Here is a 26,333-nt window from a genome sequence, read left to right on the forward strand (position 1 = left end):
TCTCAGAGAAACATACAGAGAACACACAGTGGGACGTTTTCAATAATATTTATTGAATCAACGTTATTCTTGCATAAAATACGTGGGCTGCAATGATTAGTAGACAGAAGCAGATAAATGTAATTACCAGCACCAAAAGCGTAAAAACTAGATATGGTTCTGCTTTGGTGCTAAACAATGTATATATGCAAGCATACAAACAAGGCAGTAATCATCTAGTGTACTCCTACAATGCAAACCCTACTCTAAGTGTACCTAGAGTCTGTGTAGGTGTTGAGCTAAGAATGCCCCCAAGAGACGATCCAACACCATTACCTGATAGGGTGAAGGATCCTGTCTTGGTCACAAACTGGACACCCCTCACATCATGTTAGATGGCTGAGTGGTGATTTCTCAACATGCAAGGACCTTCGATGTCAGCTGAAGTACCTCCTCTGCTAATCTATCAAGATGCTCATATTTTATAATAGAAACAGCCTTGCGATGTGTGCATAGATTAGTGATGTTATGGATATGTAGATACACCTGTCACCCCGTGGATGAAGATAGTAACGACATTTGTACATGGTGTGAAACGAGACCTTGTGCATGATGTTCAAGGCATTGTGATAATGTTTGAAGCTTGATGTGAAACTTATTCAGAGAAACTAATCCAACATTGTTGTGCAAGCAAATATGTGCAAAAGGTTACAGCTGGAAATGTTGTTTGTGAGGACAATGTAAGAAATAAGCCACTATGCTACAAGGCCTAACTCGGGAATATAACAACATTGAGGAGGGAAATAGGTCTCTACGATCTGCAGAGAGCAGAATCTTTACCCGGCTTCTGAATAACCAAAATAACAGTCTATATCATGGAGTTCTTGACGGAGCCTGAATCAATGAAAGAGTTATATAGCAGGGTGAGTAAAGGGGCCAATTCTTGTGAGAAAGTTTTATAAAATGACGCGCTAAAGCCATCAGGTCGAGGGGGTTTCAGAGGCTTCAGGCAGGCTATAGCTGAGATCAACTCTTCTATGCAAATAGGTCGTTCCAGTGCCGTGGCCTCTGATTCGGGAAGCGAGGCGAGGGCAACATTTTGGTGATAACCCAGAGGGTCTCCAATGGGGCTATTGTAGAATCGTAAAGGGAGCCATAGAGATCTTTAAAAGGCGCTGCTATTCCCTCTGCAGAGCAAGTTACTGTGGAAGCCCCGGTTCAAATCTCCTTAACCGATCTGGAGAGAATTTTACTGCACGGGTGATGATCCAACGTACGCTCACAGCGATTGCTCCCCAAATAAAACCTGTGTTTGAGGAAAATCATAGTGTATTCTAACCTATCCAAATCAAGAGGCTTGAGATGGAGCCAGGCATTCTCCAGCTCCCTCCACACTCTAGGGGCGCGATCCATTTATGAATAGATCCCAGTTCGGAAACTGCGCATTCAAGACTTTGCCATTTGTCACGCCGTCGGCGGTTCTTTGTGGCAGATTTGGCAATAAGCTCCCTATGCACTACAAGCTTTAGAGCCTCCCAAATGGAAGCAAGGGGGACCTCGCCAGTATCATGAGTTTAAAGATAAGACATAATGACCTTACCGATTTAATCAACCTTAGATAGAGTCTGAAGTAAGGCATCCTGCAGGTGTCAATGTGAGCACTCAGCCACGGAGACAGGCAATCAGAGGGTCAGTGATATGGGAGCGTGTTCCGAGAGTGATCATGGAGCAATAGAAGCAACTGACATGAAGGCCAGGAGGGACTGAGTAGCCAAGAAATTATCAATGCCTGCGTTCATCTTATGTGCAGCTGAGTGATATGTGTAGTCCCTAATGGTTGGATGCAATTGGCGCTATACATCCAAAGCATTGGTCAGAGCATTCCAGGTCGGAGTCCATGACTAAATTCATGTCCCCACCTATCACTACAGCTGCATCGGGGGACTGGAGCACAGAGGACAAAGAGCTTGTACGAAAACATTCCTGTCCCTCATTAGGGGCATAAACAGTCGCTACAGTGAGATGGAACTTGCCTATCCTGAGACGAAGTGCTAGGAGACACCCCTTAACCTCTGCTACTGTAGAAAGGATTTCTCCGTTAAAGCCCCGATGAGAAAAGGACAGCCACCCCTCCCTTCTTTATAGGAAAGGAGTACCATAGTTGGCTTGGGAACCACCAGAATTGCATTCTACGGATCAAGTGAGAATCCTGAAGGAGACAGATATCACTACCAGAATACTCAAGTAGGGATAAGATAGCTGATCTTTTGGTAGGATTGTTAAGGCCCCGTCATTGAGGCTGGTGACCTTAAGTTCCATGGAAAGTGAGCAAGGGCAATGGATGCTGAGGCGGCACCAGTAGACGTATGGAAAGCCCAATAGCCTTAATACACCAAATCCCCCAGAGTACCAAGACCTAAGAGGTGAAGTAATCAAGAAATGACCATGTATGTAGAAGGAGTAAAGAAAACCATAAAACTCCCATAATAAACACAAAGGAAAGGTGAACAACAAGAAATTGCATCAGTCCAATGTTCGTGGAAAAGACGAATGAGACCTAGTTCTGGCGGGCATGTCTAACTACAGGAGAAGGTGCGGTAAGAAGTTGAAGCCCAACCGGATGAAGAGCATCAGGCCATAATAGCACAACATGACTCCCGCTTCCCAGCCCCACCACTGTCGGACCCACTCACCAAAAGAGAAAACATAGAAGGAGATACCCTGGAATCAAGGTATAATTACTTTTTTTGCGTCACTGGAGAGAGTCGGTAGTACAGATTTCCTTTCCGTTGCAATAGTCTCTGGGTCCTGGCTGTCAAAGAGTTGTGTAGATCGTGCTAAGCACGGGCTTTGTCGTGACTTCTGAGACCGTGGGTGAGTCTGTTGTTTCTTTGGGGAAGGGATTTGGATACCCAATACGCTTCCGTGAGCGATCGATGGTGGTGTAGCTTGCCATCGTGTTTGAAGATAATTCGGAAAGGTGGTGCCAGGAGTAAGAGATGCCATCATTTTGCAAATGGGCAGTCGTTGGTCTGAAGTCCCGCCGCTTCTGGAGGGGGATTGCTGCTAAATCCTGGAATAGAAGAGGAGTATGCCCCTGAAATTGAAGTGGATATGCGTCCCAGGCCCTGCGAAGAATGGACTCCATCAGTTGAAAGTCATGCACACATACCAATACGTCTGCAGAAGAGCCCTTTGTTGCTCTAGTCGGGCCCACTCCACTCAATGGAGCTAGTCTAGCTTCATCTCGACCTCCTCGGAGACTTCCAAGATATGGCGAAAGAGAGCACCAACATATTCCTCCAAATGAGCTCCCTTGGCAGGCGCTGTGACCACTCTGATGCGGATATTGTTTCTTCGGGAGCTGTTTTCTAACTTCGGTATGTGCTGTGTAGATCAATTTGTTGTTCTTTGAGGAGAAGCACCTCTTTCTGTAGCCATTCGATCTCCTTATGCTCGGTCTCCTTACCCTCCAGCATAGCGACACACTAACCCTCCTCATCAAACTCACGGCATACTTCACGTAGATCAGAAAAGAGATCTTCTTGACTGATTGTAGGTCTTTGTGAACGGAGGCGAACAAAGCTTTCAGGAAGGAGCAGATCACCGGACTCTCCACATCCTCAGAATCAAGGGGTGATCCACAGTCACAGCAGATGTAGTGTCGCTAGGGGGTCTCCCGGTAGGTTTCATCAGCATATTCCGGAGGGAGTGATCCTTTTTGGCTTGGGACGAGGACATAGCTGTGGCTCCAATTCAAAATTGCTACAGGCAAGTGAGAGCCCGCTTTAGGATGAGGTCCAAGAGGCACCGATACTGGTCTCAGGCCCATGTGTGTGGAGAGCAAGGACTGAGGCGCCTCAAAAGTCCCTATAGTAGACTAGGAACCAAGGAAAGGGCCTCAAGGGTAGAAGGCCATGGTAGTTTTACCAGACTGACCTAGTCTCCAGTCTTGCTTTACACTCCCAAATAAAATTAATTCAGCACTCCCCAGCAGAGGCACTCGGTAAAGCAAGAAAGCACCTGGAAAGGAGTCTTCAGACTTATTAAATGAGGCACATCAAAAGGCATTTTTTCAGAATAAAGCGTGGGGTTTTATTAATGCAACACTCTGCAACCAAAAGGCTTTCTCAAATGTCAAATGAATCAGGTAAGACAACATGCAAATGTATTTAAATATACTTATATATATGTGCAAGCAAATAATAATAAAACACTCGCAAAATAATCAAATGCATGGAATGAAACACGAGCAGAAAATTATGGTAAAACGCATGCAAATAATAAACACAAGTCACATTAATGAAATATTCATAAATGAAATGCAAGAGAGCAACACCTAAATAATGGAACATCCACAAGTGACATGCAAAGGAGCAAAACCTAAGCAAATAATAAATATACAGGAGAATAACTGTATGTACATAAATATATAATTAAGAACATAAATACTTAACAGGCTGGTCATGAATATATCTCAATACCAATGATTAGAGAAAATACCTCACCGGCTGCAATATCTTCATCTTAGACCTCACAAGACTGGGGGATCCCAAATTATAGTCCCTGGGGTCAAGAGACTCCTCAAGCCGGGAAATGCAGCACTGAGCAGATACTTCTCAGGAGAGAACCCGGTTTTCGAGCCAAGTAACCCAAGTTTTTATAATATTTCTCAATGCACGAAGACACCCTCTACATCAAGGAAACTTACTGGTGCTGGCCAGGCTCCTGCAGGCATTCAAAGGCAAAGGATTCCTCACGCATTCTCCTTGCACTCCCACACTACATGTTCCAGCCCCTTATCTTGGTGAAGCTTGAGAAAGCAAAAAACATCTCCAAAAGTACAGAAAAAGCTCTCAAAGAGGAATACGATCTTGAACACAAATAACCTGAATAGCCATGAGAAACCTGGGGGCCCGCTTGTGTGTGCAGAACTCAGGCCAGACTGAGTCAGAATTGAAGATGGTGTTTGTGCATGTTAAAGTCAATAGTTAAAACTTCATTTCTTAATGTACAACATAATGTGCGTTTGTGCACCACTGCCTACAGCACCACACACTTAGACAGAGAAGTGCATTCCACACATTTCTTTCTCTCATGCTTTCAAATGCACATCCAACATGTTCTGTTCCAGGCAAGGCTGTTCTGCTCTGTGCTGAGGAGAAGGTAAACACTCATACTATGAAGCTATAAGAAGACAGAAAATGAAATCTCAAGTCAAAATGCAAGTGCACAAAGAATGATGTCGTACATTCAAGATGGAGTAAGTTAAAACACATAGAGTCAATTAAAATACTGGTAGTCAATTAAAATACTGGTAGTCAATGTCATCACATTATCCTGATACATATGAGTGCATATAGCACTACATTCCACCCCATGACCTTTGACTACCGTGACATATATATCTAATATCAAGAAAGCATGAATTAAAAAATTAAACACACATTGAAACAGGGACATTATAAAATCATGACACACATTAATATAAAGGTTCCAACAAAGATAACTCGTGTATATCTAATAATAACTTGGCTACAAAAATATATGTGTGAGAAATACACAAACAGAATCAAATATGTTAACTTATTAATGCTCCTAGTGTTATAAATGGCTAATCCTGGAACTTCTACTATTAAAGCAGCCAGGCTTATGTATTAAAATACCATCTTTAGCAAGCTGAACAGTTTCTCTTGTACTCTGAGTATACACTGCTGTATTCAATGAAAATATCATCCATCAGTCCTAACAATGAGAATGTACATGACCCTCCTGTTATATTTAAAAACGATATTGTAGGAGAGTAGGATCTGCACTTATGTTGCCCCCACTTTTTTTCTGATGTTAACACTGGTTTCTGGCAATAGTCTGGCTGGGACCCTGCTAATCAGGGCCCCAGCCTCTCTGTTCTCTCTAAACAACTTGGAGTGCATATTAGATGCACTAGTGATTGGATACTGTGGTACCTTATGAGCCCTTAGTATATGGTACCCTAGGTACCAAGGGCATAGGTACTTCACAGGCCTACCAGGGGCTGAAGCATGTATTATGCCTCCCCTGGGAAGCAGACTAAATCTGACACCACAGGCCTGCTACTGCAGCCTTGGTGAGGTCGTGTTAGCACTCCTCACTGGGGTATAGGTTCCCTATATCTCACCTTACACACACATATAAACCTATCAGTCACCCCTAAGGCAGGCCCTATCAATCCTGAGGGCAGGGTGCTTGGTTTACATGTGAAGGGGTGCCTCTGCCTGAGCAGGGCCCCTCTGCAGCTCTCAGCTCTGCAGCTCTCAGAGTCTATTCTCTGTGGCTGTTTGTGGATGCGGTTAAACCATATACTCTTAAGTGCATTATAACCCTGCGGTAAATGCTAACTCTGGGATGGCTTCGGCCTTCTCAAGTCGTTCTTCTTATACCTCTTTTTTAGTATATGGTCTGGTACGCCCCTAGGGCCCCAGCCATATACGTACTTAATTTGTTGTGAAACATTGATTTCTGCATATGTTCCTGACTTCTAATCTCATAAAGAGATTAGTAGAGTGTGTCTAGAAATAAATACATATATATTTTATATATATACACCTGTGTGGTGTCCTTTCATTTGGTAATTCAAGAGATTATAAGGTAAAACAAGCTGCTTTACATTCCTCAGAGACTTAGCCTGAAGGCTGCTCTTCACAGCTACCACTAGGATAGCTTTCTTTAAAAGGTTGTCTTAAACCTGTCTACCATAAGAGTCGAATTGGACTGGTGCAAGGTGGCCACTTTAACTAGTGACCAGCATATGCCAGGCCAACTTCTCACTGATATCCTTTCACATTTGTCATTCAAAAGTATGCTTGGAATCATCATTTTTATCAAGCTGGACTTATATTTCAATTTCAGAGTCAGTCTCATTTGAGCACGTTAAAAATAACCTCAAGGGGGGCGTGGCTTGCGCAAGATGGCTGATCGGACTTAATCCGAGTCGGCTCCCGCACCACCCCGGGCTTACCCCGGCTACAAAGCTGTTCCTGGGTCCCTGGGCGGGACAAACGCACTCGGTATGCGTAGGCGAGCTGATGGGCACCGGTAGACTGGGCCAAATCCCGCTGAGAGGCTGACGGAGCGCCCCGCGACGGCGGCCGCGCTGCCGATAAGCAAGATGGCGGCTCCCATGGAGAGATCGGCGCTCTGCGCCGGGCGCGGCTGACGGGCCCGCGCGCCCGGGCTGAAGACGAGTGCGGCTGGGTGCATTCGTCGAGGCGCGGACCCGGAGGGGGAGAGGAGCGGACCCCCGAGGCTGCGGTCTCAGCGGAGATCGGGACCCTCGATGCAGCGGCCACATTGAACGGGGAGCGGAGAGTGAGCGACGGAGGCACGGTGAGGAGCGGGAGGAGGACTGACCAGGCGGCCCCAAGAGAATGCATGAGCATGGCCTGAACGAGCGGAGGGGTGGCGGGTGAGCCGCCCTCCGTGTCCCAGCTACCCGGAAGCGCTAGTGGGGGGCCGTCCCCTCGTGGTTGTGCCGGGGGCCCTCGACAGCACCACGTCTGCGGCGCGCCTCCCCCTCGGGAGGCGGAGAGAGCCTTTGCAAGGGGACACACTGGCATTGGACGGGGGGGGGCCGGAGGAGGCTCCCCGTCGCACCAACACCGATTGGCGGGTCCCCGGAGGCACAACGGAGACCGTGGTGAGAGGGGCCGGGAGCGACTGAGGTGTGCTGTCGGAGCGGGCTGAGGCCCCGGGTGCTGATCCGGGGGGCCCTGCACGTGCGAGCCACGGACGGAGCCGGTCAGGGGCGGCCATATGCCTGCTAAGAAGAATCAAGCAAGACGCAACGCCTCCGTCACAGCCTTCTTCGGTCCAGCGGATAGGGGGCCGCCGGGGACCCCGGCAGAAGTGCCGGGCAAGATGGCGCTCACTAAGGAGGACCTCCTGGCCTCACTACGGGACTTCAAAGCGGAGCTGCGGGAGGAGATAGGCCGGGATGTCCAGCGCTCGATTGACCAGCTGCGCTCGGACTTGCGCGACCAGCTATCCGGCCTCAGGCAAGACGTCGACGCGGTGGGCACGCGAGTGGTGGAGTTGGAGGCCCGCCAACAGGATTTGGACGGCAGGACCACGGATCACTCGCGCCGGATTCAAGCCCTCCAAGATCAACTGACGCTAACGCAGCTCAAGGTGGAAGACCTGGAGAATCGCGCTCGTCGCGATAACATCCGCGTGCGCCACCTGGAAGAGCGGGCGGAGGGTCCAGACCTGGAGGCATTCCTGGCGGGCCTCTTCGCGGAGGTGGTGAAGCCGCAGACACTCAAGATCAAACTTGACCGGGCATACAGGGTGGGCTTCTTGGCGCCGGGAGATAAGCGGAGGCCGAGAGACATACTGGCTAAATTTCACTCCTACAAAATCAAGGAGGCCGTCCTAGCGGCGGCACGAGCGTCTGCGGAGGTGTCGTTCCAGGGATTTACGTGCGCGCTGTACCAAGACCTATCCCCGACGACATTGGCGAGGCGCCAGTCCTTTCGGCCTCTGACTGCCAAACTGAGAGTGGAGCACATTAGGTACCGTTGGACTTTCCCCTTTGGCCTCTCATTTGAATACCAGAACAAGCAACGAACTGTGACGGGCTTGGCGGCCAGCAGGGCCATTCTGGGACTTTCCCCATCAGAAGGAGAGCAGGCGGAGGGGGGGACTTCCACATCTGACGGAGCCGGGGCGAGGGCCGGAGAGTGGGCCACGGTGGGTCGGGCACCGCCCAGGTGACCCCGCGGGTGCCGCCATCTGGAGACTGCTTTACCAAGCGGAGGGGGTCCCTGTGCACCTGTCGTGAACTCCTGCGGCCTCGCCTGCTCACTGCCTCGTCTGGCCAGGTGGCCATTATGGAAGCGGGAGTATCGCTGGACACTGGACTACCGGTGTGGGCTTGTCGGGGGGCCTAGGAACAACAGTTGAGGATGCTTTCGTCATTTCTTTTCTATGCATAGTGATATATTTGCTGCCGGGCTGAGGTTGGGCGGGTTGCCATGACCCTCCGAGTGATTCCCACTTGGATGTTGTGTAGAGTTGGGGTATCTTGGTTATTTTTATTCCTTTTTTTTCTCTCCCTCCCTTCTTTTTCTTCCTTTCTTCTCTGGAGGGCGGGGGGGTCGTCCGGGTGGGCGGTGGAGGAGCGGAGGGGCACACTATGGGCTTGACTGCTGACGGTTACTCTCATTCACCTACACGATGGCTGTATCCATAGGCTCCTGGAATGTTCAAGGGCTTAATTCCCCCCAGAAGCAACAGAGGGTGATGAAGTACATATCGGACCACCACCTAGACATAGTTGCACTGCAGGAAACACATCTGCGTAGAGGGGAGGACACCAGGCTGAGGCATAGGTCATACCCACTCATGTACAGTTCCTCCGCCACCACCAAACACAGGGGGGTAACATTGATGTTTCATAGCGGAGTGAAGTTCCAACCATTGGAGGTCTGCTCGGATAAGACGGGGAGATGGGTGATGGTGAAGGGGGTTCTGAGGGGACAGACCTGCACTTTCATTTCCCTCTACGCGCCCAATACGGGTCAGGCGGGATTCTTGTCCACTTTTTGTTCGAAATTGGAACAGTTTGCGGAGGGCTCGGTTGTCCTGATGGGGGACTTTAATCTGGTATGGCACACAGTGTTGGATAGCTCGTATTCCCAGAGGGCGGAGTCTGGAATTTTCTCTGCGGCTTCTAGGCAACGCTTCTCCGATTTGGGCCTTTGCGACGCCTGGTGCACCCTTCATCCTTCCACGAAGGATTACACCCATTTCTCGCATGTTCATCAGTCATATTCGCGGTTGGACTATATTTTTATTAATCGCTCTCTGTCGGGGGCTTTACGAGATGCCCGGATTCTCCCGCTCTCCATCTCTGACCATAGTATGGTCAAGATCACACTTCACTGGACGGGCCCCCGGGATCAGCCGCGGAAGTGGTATTTCCCTGCCTCCCTCACTAGGGACATAGTGCTGCGCGCATCCCTGAGGGAGGCTATCGACGACTACTTTGCCCTCAACGGCGCGGACGAGACCTCGGAGCTGATCCGGTGGGACGCATTTAAGGCGGTTCTCCGGGGTAAGTGCATCGCACTCAACTCCGCGCTCAACCGGCAGAGAGCAGCGGAACGGGAACGCCTGGAGGTAGAGCTGGGAGCGGCGGAGCAGGCCCATAAGGCCAAGCCTTCTCGCCTCACCTTGCGGCCCCTTACAGCTCTGAGGGGCAAACTGAAGTCTAGCTACGCCAACAGGGCTGAGCTTACTCTCTTGCGTCTCCGTCACACCTCGTATACGCAGGGGAACAAGATCGGGAGACACCTGGCCCGCCAACTCCAAGTTAAACGGGATAGGGAATATATTGAGGGGATACGAGATCCCGCGGACGTGGTGATTCGCTCCGACGCGGGGAAGGCGGACTGCTTCCGCTCCTTCTACAACAAGCTGTACTCGTCGGATGCCTTGGACAGTCCAGCGCAAGAAGATTATTTACAGGGGTTACAGCTTCCCCAGGTTGCCGCTGCCGCCAATGCGGATCTCTGCGCCCCCATTTCGTTGGAGGAGGTCACCAGGGCCATCATGGCGCTCAAATTAAATAAAGCCCCTGGTCCCGATGGCCTCACAGCCCTCTTTTACCGCACCTTCGCGCCGGATCTGGCTCCACGCCTGCAAGCTCTCTTCAACGCCGTCATCACTCAGGGGGTGGTCTCTCCGTCCATGGCGGAGGCGGTTATTACGGTCCTCCCAAAGCCGGGGTAATCCAGGGACCACTGTTCCTCTTATCGCCCAATTGCGCTTCTTAACCTAGACGCTAAATTGTATTCCCTATTCTGGCCGCTAGGCTCAATCCTCTTATGACAGCGCTGATACATCCTGACCAATCAGGTTTCATTCCAGGGAGGCAAACGCATGATAACACACGACGTATTGTACATCTCATAGAAAAAGCCTCTAGGAGGCACTTGCCGGCCATCCTGGTTGGTTTGGATGCCAAGAAGGCGTTCGACCGGGTGGACTGGGGCTTTTCTACTTCTACTTCGGATTTGTATCACCTCTCGACGTGACTTCACCTAAGAAGCTTCGGCGGCTTCTTTCAGGTATTTCACTATTGACTTACCCGCATGTTCCTTTGTTTCTAGACTTTTTACCTTCGCTCGTACTTTATTTTACTGGTTTTCGTAGTACATGGTTCACCTCTTCGTTTCTTGTTAAAACACCTAATTGCGGCATCACTTGACGTAATTATTTTGAGTACCTTGTTTCACCAGCCTCTTTTTCACCAGCCTCTTTCCGTTAGCCTATGGTCCACTGATTTACGTCTTTCCTTTCTGATTAACATTCCCCAAGCGAACACTTTACAATTTTAAATTTCACCTCTGACACTTGACACTCCGGCTCTTTTCACTTTACTAAACCTCACACACTTCATGTCCTGGACCTTTGCTCAATTTCCCTATTTTCTCTTGTAGAAATACACCCCCCTGACGAAGGGCGAGTCCCGAAATGCATCGGGATATCTGAAAAGACCATTCCCATAACTGTTGATCTTCTAACAGCGTTGTTCACCAACATGGAAATTATATTTTGAGTATGAGATGTATCATACGTGACTACAGATGAATTAAAAGTTACCATAAGCAACTATACAAAGTTTATACCTCTTCCTTAAGCAGAGTCTCCGCCATTTGAGTGCTGACGTGAGGTCGTCTTTCCCATAAGACGCTGCTTTTACTTGCTTTCTCTTCTCCACCATGCGCCGGATGGGCTTTGCGGACGCCTTTATCGCCATGATTCAGGCCAACTATCGGATCCCAACGTCGCGTGTTCAGGTCAATGGGACTTGTTCGGCTCCGTTCCCCCTCTCTAGGGGCACCAGGCAGGGTTGCCCTTTATCCCCCCTCCTGTTTGCCTTGAGCATTGAGCCCCTGGCGATGGCCATTCGACACAACAAGCAGATAACGGGGATTCCATTCGCGGGAGAGGACCATAAGATCTCCCTATTTGCAGATGACGTACTCCTCTCCCTCACGCACCCCTCCGCATTGCTCCCGTGTCTCCACGCAGAACTGCGTCGTTATGAACAGGTGGCGGGGTTCAAGATTAACCAGGACAAGTCGTACATCCTTAATCTTAAGCTTCAGGGTGATGAGCTCTCGCACATCCAGCAGATCACGCCTTTTCGTTGGGCGGCTACGTCGCTCCAGTATCTGGGAGTTCAGTTCACCCCTTCCGTAGACGACCTATATAAGGCCATCTTCCCCCCCCCTGCTTACGCACATCAAGGCCGACCTAGCGCGCTGGAAGCCATTGTTTATCTCTTGGATGGGGCATATCCATCCGCTTAAAATGACAATATTGCCGAAACTGCTCCATTTGTTTCAGGCCCTCCCAATTGATGTCCCCCTCTCTTTTTTCTCGACCGTGCGCTCCCTCTGCTCTCGTTACATCTGGCAGGGGGAGAAGAGCTCGCCTGTCATTTTCCATGCTGCGGAGGCCGAGCTCTGCGGGCGGGGGGGCCTCCCCGACTTCCACCTTTACTATAAGGCGGCGCAACTGCGCGTATTGATAGAATGGTCAAAGAGAGAATCGGATAAACATTGGCTCCATATGGACAGGTCGGTGGCGGGTCGGACTATATGGGATATAGCGTGGCGCCCGAAACGCGAGAGACCTGTCAACGCGTACATCAGCACGCCCACCAAAACGACGTTGCGGGTTTGGGACACCTTGGCGGCGGACGAGCGGTGGACCACTTTCCCTCCCCCCACACCCCTATTCATGGGTTGGCTGCCTTTCTGCCGGAGTTCGCTAGGGGGCCCTTCGCGGCTTGGGAGGAGGGGGGGGTGTTTAATGGTAGGACATCTCTTTAGGGGGTCACGGTTGATGTCTTTTTCCGAATGCAGGACCGACTTTAGCCTTCCGCAAACTGAACACTTCAGATACCTCCAGCTCAAGCACTGGCTCCAATCACAGGCGGTCCAGGCGGCAATCCACAGGCCCCAGACACCATTTGAAAGATTGGTACGCACTACCACCACCATGAGGGGAGCCCTCTCATTTCTCTATGGGCACCTTTTGGCCACTGTGGTCTCCCCATCCCCGCGATTCAAGGCTAAATGGGAAGAGGTGCTACTTAGACCAATTGAGGAACGGGAGTGGGAGGCTCTGTGGTCGGACATATCTAAACACAACCATTCGATTGAATTGCGGGAGGCCCACATGAAGGTAATGGTGGATTGGTACCTGTATCCAGCTAAATTGCGGCGTATTTTCCCTGGTACCTCTGACCGCTGCTGGAGGGGTTGTGGGTTGCTGGGGGACTTTCAGCACATCTGGTGGACATGCCCTACGATCCGCCCCTTCTGGGAGGAGATCCTGGCGCAAATCAAATCTATGTTGGGCTACCCGATCCCCACCTCCATGGCGACGGCACTGTTGGGCCTCCGAGATCCCTCCCTGCGCTACCAAACCAGAGCAGATAAGGCCGTGATGTGGTTGTGCCTGGGGGCGGCGAAGGTGGCTATCGCGGCCAATTGGAAGAAGCAGGCGGCTCCCACGGCTTCGATGTGGCATGCCCGCCTCTGGAGACTCCTGAGCCTGGAAAGAATGGCGGACATCTTCAGGGATGACTATGCCACCTTTGAACTTAAGTGGGGCCCCCTGGTGAATTTCCTTTCTGGGGATTTGCCGGCGGCGGTATGTCCGCCCCAGCTTAGGGGCTTGCAGCTGTTTCAGCTATAGGCAGACGCAGCGGCTGTGGGTGGCACCCCCTAATGGTGTGGTTCGCTGTTGCAGGGTCCCTGGGGGAGCCCTTTGGCCTGTGCCCGCTCTGGAGGGACCTCGCCCCTCCCTTGCCCCAGCACCGGAACTCTATGCCCTCTACCAGAGCCCCTCCCATCTCTTTCTCTATTTCCTATTTTTCTCTTCCTTCTTTTCTCTTATATTTTGTGGGGTGGGGCGGGTGGGGCGGGAGGGAATGTGGGGAGTTGGGGGGGGGGGTTATAAATTGGTTTTGCAGCTTCATGACACAGTGTCAGCGGATGGGTTGGCCTGAGCTTTTTTGAGTACTTGCCGGCGTAGGACGGTTAGAACCCGATTAATGCCCAATGGGGGTCTCCGGGGTATAAGTCCCGGGCTTGCATCCTCTCCCTACTTTAGCTTCTCTGTACCCCTCCATTAGCGTGAGTTTTTATGGGGGAGGCTCGCCTCTTCTGGGTCTGTTTAGGGTCGGTACTCTGATGTTGTATCCACTATTGCTTGCCGGTCCACTCGGCTACGAGACACATGTCCTGGTCTGTATTGTTTGTTATGCCTTTTTTGAAGCTAATAAAAACAATTTGGACAAAAAAAAAAATAACCTCAAGAAAATAGTCAGTGCTATATCATCTCATTGGTTTCAGCAAAGGGGGTCAGCAAAGGTGTCAGTCTAGGCTGTCAGGTGGTCACTTCAGGGTTGGGGGCTCCCGCACCCTCATGGCCCCACTGAGACCCATGCACCCACATGCTAGGGAGGGGTATCCAACACACCAACACTTCACCTTATGATCTAGAAAAGAAACAAATATCACTCTTCTTGAAAGCAATTATTTTCAGAAAGCACTTGTTCTTCCATGCTCACTCTGTGAGACTGCTGTAGTAGAGTATGGGAGAAATGCCGTGCCCAATCTCCTCCTATATTTTTCATTGGTTTGTGTCATTGTCTTTGTAAATGCTGCTTTTTGATTCGTTAATTTGTTAGTCCCTCCTTACTACAGCCTTGTCTTCGTTTTGTACCCTCCCATAGCGACTGGCCCTTTTACTTTGGTTGTTACACAGGACCTGTTATTTCGTATTTAAGCACTATTTACTTTATTGAGTTTCTCTTACTGCAGGCTAGAAATGTGCTGCTTCAGCTGAAACCGCTCGTGTTTTTTTAAGCAGCATGGCCACTCCCGTAACACGGGGGCCTTCTTTCAATCACTTTAACCCGGTATTATCTTGTGTCTGTTTCAACCCCCCTGTAGGAAGGTGGAATCTGACTGCATGGTTGCCCCCACTTTTTTCCTGGTGTTTGAATGGTTTTTGACTAGTCTGGCTGGGATCCTGCTATCCAGGACCCCAGCCTATCTGCTTACTCCCTTAAATCACATGGTGTGCATATTAGATGCACTAGTGATTGGATACTGTGGTACCTTATGAGCCCCTAGTATATGGTACCTTAGGTACCAAGGGCATAGGTACTTCACAGTCCTACCAGGGGCTGAAGCATGTATTATGCCACCCATTGGAAGCAGACTAAATCTGACACCACAGGCCTGCTACTGCAGCCTGGGTGGGGTAGTGTTAGCACTCCTCACTGAGATATAGGTCCCCTATATCTCACCTTACACACACATATAAGTCTATCAGTCACCCCTAAGGCAGGCCCTATCAATCCTGAGGGCAGGGTGCTTGGTTTCCATGTGTGGGGGTGCCCCTGCATGAGCAGGGCCACTCTGCAGCTGGCAGAGTCTATTCTCTGTGGCTGTTTGTGGATGCAGTTAAACCATATACTCTTAAGTGCATTATAACCTACCGGTAAATGCTAACTTTGGAATTACTGCATCAACACATGTTGTGTTTGGTGTCAAACAACTTGGAATCATACCCCCACACCAGTAACTGGTGTGGGAGTATGATCCCACCCTTCTAGAGGGGAAGACATGTACCCACTGTCGAAACACGGTAGAAATCTGAAAGAGCCTGGCATCACTACCAGCACAGACACTGGGCTGCCCTCCTGCTGCTGACTGAAACTCGCAGTGGAGGAAGCCCACCAATAGGCATCCTGTCACAGGGAGGTGTCACCACCTTCCAGACAGGATTTAGTGTATTTGGGCTGGGTGGTTGCACTCCTAGAGTGCTTTGAATTCCTGCACTGGGGGAGCAGTAGTCTCCTCTGTGCATATGCCAGCTCAAACCGGTTCAAGGGCTACCTGCCCCTGCTCTGGCACGAAACTGGACAAAGGGAAGTGGGTGTAACCACCCCCTCCCCTGACCCTCCCATAGGAGTGGTCATAGAGCTAGTCCCTCCCTTTCCTTTAGTATAAGATAGGGAACCCTTGCCATTGCAAACTAGATATCCCTGGACGAAGCTCTACAAGAAGAATCCTGGCCCTTTGATGTTCCACTGCCTTTGGAAGCCTGAGGAATCTCCCTTGGAGTCAAGGAGTTGAGGTTCTGTAGCGATCCGAACCCGTGTATTCGGTATCGTAGTACTGACACGATTTTGGTACCAATGAACCGTAAATGATCCATTATATGCATGACAGTGTTTTCGCTGCGCAACTAGCATGAATTCACTGAGAAATAGGGCATTCTGTTGTTAAGTCATGGCATCCATTTTAGTTACGGCATCCATTTTTGTTTCTTGCCCTCACATAGTCAATGGACGAGCGATGACCCCGGCAGGATCACCTCGTTAAGGACACGTAAGCACAAACCCCGAGAAAAGCTGACGCTGCGTGACCAGGCAGAATCAAGCTGCCTCCCCTGCCTAAGGCCAATCCTGCTATACTGGTTCTCGTGTCCATTGTCCTGATTGAGAGGCCGAATACGGTAGTCATGCCCGTTTACGATCCATAAACACCTCTTATCCTACTTTTCTATCCCTTGCACCTGGCTCTGCTCCTCTCCTTCTGGGCTTTTACAATGGGGAGGGTACGATTTTTATGATGGGGAGGATCGGGCAAAGAATGGAAAACTGACAAGGGGACCTGATCGAATACCGAAAACCTACGACTAGTTATTGTTTGATGTCTATTTACTGTTTGTTTGGGATACCGGGTTGGGCATGAGAAATATTCGTGTAATGTTGCCTAAAGACATTTTTCGTGTATTTAAGGAACAACCCACTTAATGCAATTTGAACAGTCTCGTAGATTCTGCCTCTGTGTGGTTCCTATGACTTCTGTGTCCCTGCAGTGAATAAATCTTGGTCTCTGACGCCACCATCGAGAAACCCGCGTCTCTGTTTATTTGTGCACCGAGACAGGAAGGAACTCAGGGGTCTTCGGGTGTTGTTTCCCTGACACCTCTGGACTCTTAAAAGTCCAGAACCTCAGAGTGACTCCCCTGCTTGGCAGGCGCCAAAACTTTGAATCAACGGTCGCAAACTTTCCTGCTCCCGCTGGAGTCCGAAGTCCCTGCAGCCTCAGAAGTGGAATTCCTGACTTCTTGATGACCATTGTGAGCCCCCAGCAGAGTTGAGGCGAGTGGACCCCACGAGTGACGAGGAACAGCAATACCCGGGTACCGTGCACTATTTTTGAGTGCAATCTCTTCATGATGTTCTATGAACTTGTGCATTGGACCAAGTGTGGTCCAAGCCTCCAGCAGAATTTCCACTGAAGATCAGAGGCCTACCTCGTCCCGAGTGACCGTGGGCTCCTGCGAAGTGAATCCTCCCGTGGCGTCTTCACGATCCCTTGCCGGCTTGCTTGTGGGTCCTCTGAAGACTTTCTCATCAAACCAAAGGGCTCCCCTGGTTTCTCCAGGCCTGCCCTGACTTACCCTCCCTGGGTGAGTCCCTCAGACCTTGCTGGTCTGCACCGCTGACTTTCTTCACTTTCCACGAGACTTGCTGTTGCCAAGGCTTGTTGGCTTCAATCCGGTTGCTGACACCTCAGTAAGCTGCAGACTTCATGGGACACTCCGAATCCAGCTCTTGGTCATCATCGACACCTCCTGGACCTCGTGGCTGAAGAATCAAGACACCCGTGAATCAACTGAAATCACCCGACTACCGTGGGCATTCATCTTCCTGGCTCCGGGCCACTGGCAAGTGACTGTGAACACTATCCCTTCTGCTTTCAGGTCTTCCTTCTTCTGAATCCAGCCTTGGATTCCATCGGACACTTCTCCAGTCTTCACAAGCAGCAAATCTTCTTTGGCTCCCATTGAAAACGACGCCGCGACCCGACACCAAAAGACACATATGCACCCGGCTTCCCTGGGTGAGGTAACTCGTGCACTCTGGTGCTCCTGTGTGTGTTGGCTCTCGAACTACTTACCCTGTAAGTGACTTGCTTGTAGACTCTCTAGAAGTACCCTAGAACTTTAAAATTCCTACCGCGACTTGCTCCATTGAAATCAATAGGGAACCCGCGGCTGTGTTCTCACACTGCACACGTCTCCCGTGAGTCCTTTACTTACCTGCCTTGGGTGGATTAGTGAGGCCCCAGCGATTCTGCAGGCCCTAGGCCTTGTCCCCTTGCAAGTCGACATTCCTAAACCTCTTTTTTAGTATATGGTCTGGTATGCCCCTAGGGCCCCAGCCATATCTGTGCTTAACTTATTGTGAAACGATGTTTTCATTTGTTCCTGACTTCTAATCTCATAAAGAGATTAGTAGAGTGTGTCTAGTAATAAATACATATATATTTTATATATATACCTGTGTGGTGTCCTTTCATTTGGTAATTCAAGAGATTATAAGGTAAAACAAGCTGCTTTACATTCCTCAGAGACTTAGCCTGAAGGCTGCTCTCCACAGCTACCACTAGGATAGCTTTCTTTAAAAGGTTGTCTTAAACCTATCTACCATAAGAGTCGATTTGGACTGGTGCAAGGTGGCCACTATAACTAGTTACCAGCATATGCCAGACCAACTTCTCACAACCCCCGAGTAAAATGGATTTAGAAATGATTAGGGAAAGTCATGTGAATTTCAGGTAGCACATAATCCTGTGCTAATGGGCTCAAGCTGACAACAGCATATCTGTGTTACATGTCATCTGTACTAAAGCCACCTGACCGATTGTTTCCAACAACACCACCTCCACCAATACCACCACCTCCACCAATACCACCACCACCCCCAATACCACCACCACCAATAACGCCAATACCACCACCACCACCAATACCACCACCACCAATACCACCACCACCAATACCCCCACCAATCCCACCACTAATACCACCACCACCAATACAACCAATACCACCACACCCAATACCACTTCACCCAATACCAGCACCAATACCACCACCAATACTACCACCACCACCAATACCACCACCACCACCAATACCACCACCACCACCAATACCACCACCACCAATACCACCAACAGGGCCAATACCACCACCAATACTACCACCACCACCAATAGCACCACCACCACCAATACCACCACCACCGCCAATACCACCACCAATACCCCCACCAGTACCACCACCAATACCCCCAACACGGCCAATACCACCACCAATACCCCCACCAGTACCACCACCAATACCACTACCACCACCAATACCACTACCACCACCAATACCACCACACCACCACCACACCTTTTTCTGCTCCTCTCTTGATCTTTCTGCACTTCTGCACTTACTGCACTTCTCTTGCTTCTTTCTGCACCGCTCTTCCTCTTTCTGCACTTCTTTTGAAAGTGTTATGAAAGAGGCAAGGGAGGTGCATAAAGAAGCAAGAGAGGTGCATAACTAGACAAGAGAAGTGCAGAAAGAGCAAGAAAGGTGCAGAAAGAAGCAAGAGAGGGGCAGAAAGAAGCAAGAGAGGTTCAGAAAGAGTCAAGTGAAGTGCAGAAAGAGGATGAAAGGTGCAGAAAGAAGCAAGGGAGGTGCAGAAATACGAAAGAGAGATGCAGAAAGAAGCAAGAGAGGTTCAGAAAGAAGCAAAAGAGGTACAGAAAGGAAGAAATGTGCAGAAAGAAGAAGAGGTGTAGAAAGAAGCATGAGAGGTGTAGAAAAAAGCAAAAGAAATGCAGAAACAGGCAAGAGAGGTGCAGAAAGAAGCAAGAGAAGTACAGAAAGAAGCAAGAGAGGTACAGAAAGAAGCAAGTGAGGTACAGAAAGAGGCAAAAGAGGTACAGAAAGAAACAAGAGAGGTGCAGAAAGAAGGGAGGTGCAGAAACAGGAAGACATGTGCAGGAAGAGGTAGAAAGGTACAGATGGCAAAAGAAATGCGCAGAAAGAGGAAGAAAGGGGTAGAAAGAGGAAGAAAGGCACAGAAAGAACCAAGAGAAGTGCAGAAGAAGCAAGGGATGTGCAGAAGAAGCATCGGATGTGCAGAAAGAAGCAAGAGAGGTGCAGAAAGAAGAGAGTGAGGTGCAGAAAGAGGCAAGAGAGGTGCAAAAAGAAACGAGAGGTGCAGAAAGAAGCAAGAGAGGTGCAGAGAGAGGTAAGAAAGTTGCAAAAAGAAGTGAGAGGTGCAGAATGAAGCAAGAGAGGTGCAGACAGAAGCAAGAGGGGTACAGAAAGTAGCAAGAGAGGTACAGGAAGCGGAAGAGAGGTGCTGAAAGAGGAAGAATGGCACAGAAAGAGGAAGAAAGGGGCAGAAAAAGGAAGAAAGGCACTGAAAAAAGCAAGAGAAGTGTAGAAAGAAGCAACAGAGGTGCAGAAAGAAGCAAGTGAGGTGGACAAAGAGGCAAGAGAAGTGCCAGAAGTAGGAAGAAAGGTACAGAAAGAGGCAAGAGAAGTACAGAAAGAGACAAGAGAAGTGCAGAAATATACAAGAATGGTGCAGAAAGAGGAAAGTGAGGTGCAGAAAGAGACAAGAAAGGTGCAGAAAGAAGCATGTGTGGTGCAGAAAGAGGCAGAGAGGTGCAGAAAGAGGAAGAAAGGTGCAGAAAGAGGCAAGAGAAGTGCAGAATAAAGCAAGAGAGGTACAGAAAGAAGACGGTGAGCTGCAGAAAAGGCAAGAGACGTGCAGAAAGAAGCAAGAGAGGTGCAGGAAGAAGCAAGAGAGGTGCAGAAATGAGCAAGAGAGATACAGAAAGAGAAAGAAAGGCGCAGAAAGAGGAGGAAAGAGGCAGAAAGAAGTAAGAGGTACAGAAAGAGGCAAGAGAAGTTCATAAAGAAGCAAGAGCGGTGTAGAAAGAAGCAAGAGAGGTACAGAAAGAAGCAAGATAAGTACAGAAAGAGGCATGAGAAGTGCAGGAAGAGGCACGAGAAGTACAGAAAGAAGCAATGGTGGTGCAGAAAGAAGAAGAAATATGATGAAAGGGGCAAAAGAGGTGCAAAAAGAGGCAAAAGAAGTGCAGAAAGAGGCAAGAGAACTGCAGAAAGAAGGAAGAGAGGTGCAGAAAGAGGAATACAGGTGCAGAAAGAGGAAGAACGATGCAGACAGAAGCAAGAGAAGTGCAGAAAGAGGCAAGGCAACTGCAGAAAGATAAAGAAAGGAGCAAAAGAAATGCAGAAAGAGGCAGAGACGTGCAGAAGGTGGAAGAATGGTGCAGAAAGAAGCAATAGAAGAGCAAAAAGAAGCAAGAGAGGTGCAGAAAGAAGCAAGAGAAGTGCTGAAAGACGCAAGACAGGTGCAGAAACAGGCAAAGAAGTACAGAAAGGGCCTAACGAAGTGCAGAAAGAGGCAAGAGATGTGAAGAAAGAAGCAAGAGAGGTGCAGAAAGAAGCAAGTGAGGTACAGAAAGAGGCAAGAGAAGTACCAGAAATAGGAAGAAAGGTACAGAAAGAGGCAAGAGAAGTACAGAAAGAGGCAAGAGAAGTACAGAAAGATACAAGAAAGGTGCAGAAAGAGGAAAGTGAGGTGCAGAAAGAGGCAAGAGAGGTGCAGAAAGAAGCAAGTGTGTTGCAGAAAGAGGCAGAGAGGTGCAGAAAGAAGCAATAGAGGTGCAGAAAGAAGCAATAGAAGTGCAGAAAGAAGCAAGAGAGGTGCACAAAAAGGCAGAGAGGTGCAGAAAGAAGCAAGAGAGGTGCAGAAAGAAGACAGTGAGCTGCAGAAAAGGCAAGAGAGGTGCAGAAAGAAGCAAGAGAGGTGCAGTAAGAAGCAGGAGAGGTGCAGAAAGGAGCAAGAGAGATACAGAAAGAGAAAGAAAGGTGCAGAAAGAGGAGGAGAGGTGCAGAAAGAGGAAGAAAGGCACAGAAAGAAGCAAGAGGAGTGCAGAAAGAAGCGAGAGGTGCAGAAAGAGGCAGAGAGGTACAGAAAGAAGCAAGAGAGGTGCAGAAAGAGGCAAGAGAAGTGCAGAAACAGGCAAGGGAAATGCAGAGTCAGGAAGAACGGTGCAGAAAGAGGAAGAATTGTGCATAAAGAGGCAAGTACAGAAAGAAGAAGAAATATGAAGAAAGGGACAAAAGAGGTACAAAAAGAGGCAAGAGAAGTGCAGAAAGAGGCAAGAGAATTGCAGAAAGAAGGAAGAGAGGTACAGAAAGAGGATGATAGGTGCAGAAAGAGGAAGAAAGATGCAGACAAACAAGAGAAGTGCAGAAAGATGCAAGAGAACTTCAGAAAGATAAAGAAAGGAGCAAGAGAAATGCAGAAAGAGGCAGAGACGTGCAGAAGGAGGAAGAAAGGTACAGAAAGAAGCAAGTGAAGTGCAAAAAGAAGCAAGAGTGGTGCAGAAAGAAGCAAGAGAAGTGCTGAAAGAGGCGAGAGAGGTGCAGAAACAGGCAAAGAAGTACAGAAAGGACCTAACGAAGTGCCGAAAGAGGCAAGAGATATGCAGAAAGAAGCCAGAGAGGTGCAGTAAGACGCAAGAGAAGTACAGCTGGAGGCAAGAGAAGTGCATTAAGAGGAAGAAAGGTGGAGAAACAAGCAAGAGAATTGCAGAAAGAAGTAAGAGAGGTGCAGAAAGACAGAAGAGAAGTGCAGCAAGAAGCAAGAGAAGTGCAGAAAGAGATAAGAGAAGTGCAGAAAGAGGAAGAAATGTGCAGAAATAAGCAAGAGTGGTGCAGAAAGAAGCAAGAGCGGTGCAGAAAGAAGCGAGTGAGGTACAGAAAGTAGCAAGTGAGGTGCAGAAAGAGGCAGAGAGGTGCAGAAAGAAGCAATAGAAGTGCAGAAACAGGCAAGAGAGGTACAGAAAGAAGACAGTGAGGTACAGAAAAGGCAAGTGAGGTGCAGAAAGAGACAAGAGAGGTACAGAAAGAAGCAAGAGATGTGCAGAAAGAAGCAAGAGAGGTACAGAAAGCGGAAGAAAACTGCAGAAAGGTACAGAAAGAGGAGGTGAGGTGCAGAAAGAAGCAAAGCGTGCAGAAATAGGCAAGATAAGTACAAAAAGAATTAACCAGGTCCAGAAAGAAGCAAGAGAGGTAAAGCAAGAACTAAGAGAAGTGCAGAGCAAGGCAAGAGAAGTGCAGAAAGAAGGAATAGAGGTGCAGAAAGAGGCAAGAGAAGTGCAGAAATAATAGAGATTTGCAGAAAGAAGCAAGACAAGTGCAGAAAGAGAATGATAGGTGCAGAAAGAGGCAAGAGAAATGCAGAAAGAGGCAAGAGGGGTGCAGAAAGACGGAAAAGAAGTGGAGCAAGAGATGTACTGAAAGAGACAAGAGAAGTGCAGAAAGAGGAAGAAATGTGCAGGAATAAGCAAGAGTGGTGCAGGAATAAGCAAAAGAGGTGCAGAAAGAAGCAAGAGAAGTGATGAAAGAGACAAGAAAGGTACAGAAACAAGCAAGAGCGGTCTAGAAACAAGCAAGAGAGGAGCAGAAAGAGGCAAGAGAAGTACAAAAAGAGGAAGAAAGGTGCTGAAAGGCGCAGAAAGAAGCAAGAGAGGTGCAGAAAAAGGCAAGAGAAGTACAGAAAGAGGAATAAAGGTGCAGAAAGAAGCAAGAGAAAAGCAGAAAGAGGCAGGAAAGGTGCAGAAAGAAGCAAAAGAGGTACAGAAAGAAGCAAAAGAGGTCAGAAAAAAGCAATTGTGGTGTAGAAAGAAGCAAAAGACATACAGAAAGAGGAAACAAAGTGCTGAAAGAGGAGTAAAGGTGCCGCAATCAGAAGAAAGACCCAGAAAGAGAAAGAAAGGCGCAGAAAGAGAAAGAAAGGTACCGAAAGAAGCAAGAGAAGTGGACAAAGAAGAGAGTGAGTTGCAGAAAGAAGCAAGAGAGGTACAGAAAGAAGAAACTAAGTGCAGAAAGAGGAGTAAAGGTACCGAAAGCAGAAGAAAGGCCCAGAAAGAGGAAGAAAGGTGCAGAAAAAGAAAGAAAGGTACAGAAAGAAACAAGAGAAGTGGACAAAGAAGAGAGTGAGTTGCAGAAAGAAGCAAGTGAGGTGCAGAAAGAAGCATGAGAGGTACAGAAAGAGGCGAGAGAAGTGCAGAAACAGGATGAAAGGTACAGAAAGAGGAAGAAAGGTATAGAAAAAGGCAAGAGAAGTACAGAAAAAGGCAAGAGAAGTGGAGAAAGAAGCAAGAGAGGTGCAGAAAAAAGAGGGTGAGGTTCAGAAAGAAGCAGAAGAGCTGCAGAAAGACGAATAAAGGTGCAGAAAGAAGCAAGAGAGGTACAGAAAGAGGCGAGAGAAGTGTAGAAAGAAGCAAAAGAGGTGCAGAAAAAGGCAACAGAAGTTCAGAAATAGGAAGAAAGGTGCATGAATAGGAAGAAAGTGTAGGAGGGTAGGATCTGCTTCAAATGGTTACCCCCACTTTTTGCTGGTGTTTCACTGTTTTTCGACCTTAGTCTGGCAGCGGCCCTGCTAATCAGGACCCCAGCCTAGCTTCTTCCTCTCTAAAATGGTTCCAATGTACATTAGGAACATCTCTAATTGCATTCTGGAGTGCCTTATAAGTCCCTAGTATATGGTATACTATGTACCCAGGGCATAGGTACCTCAGAGGCCTACCAGGGGCTGAAGCATGTATTATGCCACCCCTGGGAAGCACTCCAAAATGACACCACAGATCTGCTACTGCAGCCTGGGTAAGGTGGTGCATGCACTCCTTACTGTGGTATAGGCTACCTATATCACTACCCTTGCACACACATATAAAACCTATAAGTCACTCCTATGGCAGGCCTTAACAATCCTGAAGGCAGAGTGCTTGGTTTTTATGTGAGAGGGTGCATGAGCAAAGCCCCTCTGCAGCGTTCGGAGTACCTCCTCTGATGCTGTTTGTGGTGCAGCCTGACCATATACTCTTAAGTGCATTATAACCTCGCGGTAAATGCTATCTTTGGACTGGCTGCACGGAAACATGTTGTGTTTGATGTCAAACTCTTTGGAATGCTACCCCCCGCAAGTTCTGGCGGCGGGGGTAGCATTCCACCCTTCTAGAGGGAGAGACATGTGCCCACTGGTCTACCCGGTAAAGACTTTCTAGAGCCCTGGCATCACAACATGGATGCAACTGCCACAGACACGGGTCTGGCCTCCTACTGCTGACTGAAACTCCAGCAGGGGAGGCCTGGACAATAGGTTTCCTGTCACAGGGAGGTGTAACCACCACCCCAGACAGGCAGATGTGTATTGGGGCTGGGTGGGAGCACTCTCTGGTGCTTTGAAGTCCTGCACTGGGGGCACACTTGGTGTCCCTGTGCATAGTCCAGTTCAAACCGGTTGCAGGGGCTACCTGCCCCTGCTCTGGTGTGAAACTGGACAAAGGAAATGGGTGTAACCACCCCTCTTTCCAAACCCTCCCATAGGTGGGTCCCCAGAGTAGGTCCAACCCCTATCTTAGTATAAGTATAGGAACCCAGTCCTTGAGACTTTAGATTACCCTGGATGAAACTCTGCAACATATATCCTGGACCTTCGACTTTCTATTTCGACTAGAAGACTGAAGAAATCACCCTTGGGGTCAAGGAGTGACTCCCCTGCTTGGCAGGCACCAAAGAGGCAACTGTCCGGTCTGCAACTCTGAAGCTCCCGCGTCCGGCGGGAGCTTCAGAGTTGCAGAAGTCTTTGCATCACCAGAGGTGGATTTCCAGACTTCCCCGAGGCTACCCTGAGTCCACAGCAAAGCTGAGGCTCGTGGCTATCGTGGGTGACGTGGAACCGTGACCCCTGGACACCTGAACTTTTGCCGGTACATCATCTTCCTGGTCTTCCTCGAAGTTGTGCTTTGGGCTCCTAGTAGTCCCATCCTTGAGCACCGACTGCACCGAAGATCTCTGGCCTCCACTCCACAAGTGACCTGTGGGCCAGTTTCCAGTGCGATTGCTCGAGGCTCCTTCGCGATCGCTAGCCCATTGGCTAGTGGGTCCCCACAAAGGCACATCCTTCTCTGCTTGGGTTTTCCTGGTTGCTCCAGACGTGCCCTGACTTTCCCTTGCTGGGTGAGTCCCCCAGACCTTGCTGGTCTGCACCAACGTCTTTCTTCTATTTCCACTTGACTTGCCGTTGCCAAGGCTTGTTGGGTCCATTCTGGTCACCAACACTGCAGCACTCGACAGACTTCGTGGGACAGCTTGAATCCAGCTCCTTTTTGTCGTCGAAGCCTCCTGGACCTCGTGGCTGAAGAATCAAGACACCCGTCAACTCACCTGAAGCTCCCGACATCTGTGGGCATTGGACTATCGTGCCCCTGGTGACTGGTAAGTGACGCAGACTCTGTCCCCTCTGCTTTCACAGGTTCCTTCCATCCTCGATTCAGGCTTGGATCTCTTCGGACACTTCTCCTCTTCACGGCAGCAGCACT

The 26,333-nt window shown here is 49.1% G+C and overlaps 1 protein-coding gene across 1 annotated transcript in view; it reads left to right on the forward strand.

Moving 5' to 3' along the window:
• The window catches only part of DNAH7 (dynein axonemal heavy chain 7), a 1,967,826-nt gene that overhangs the window by 1,561,074 nt on the left and 380,419 nt on the right, over positions 1 to 26,333 (forward strand). The gene's annotated exons all lie outside the window — the stretch shown is intronic.

This window comes from Triturus cristatus, chromosome 3_2 (assembly GCF_964204655.1).
Source record: "Triturus cristatus chromosome 3_2, aTriCri1.1, whole genome shotgun sequence".
NCBI lineage: Eukaryota > Metazoa > Chordata > Amphibia > Caudata > Salamandridae > Triturus > Triturus cristatus.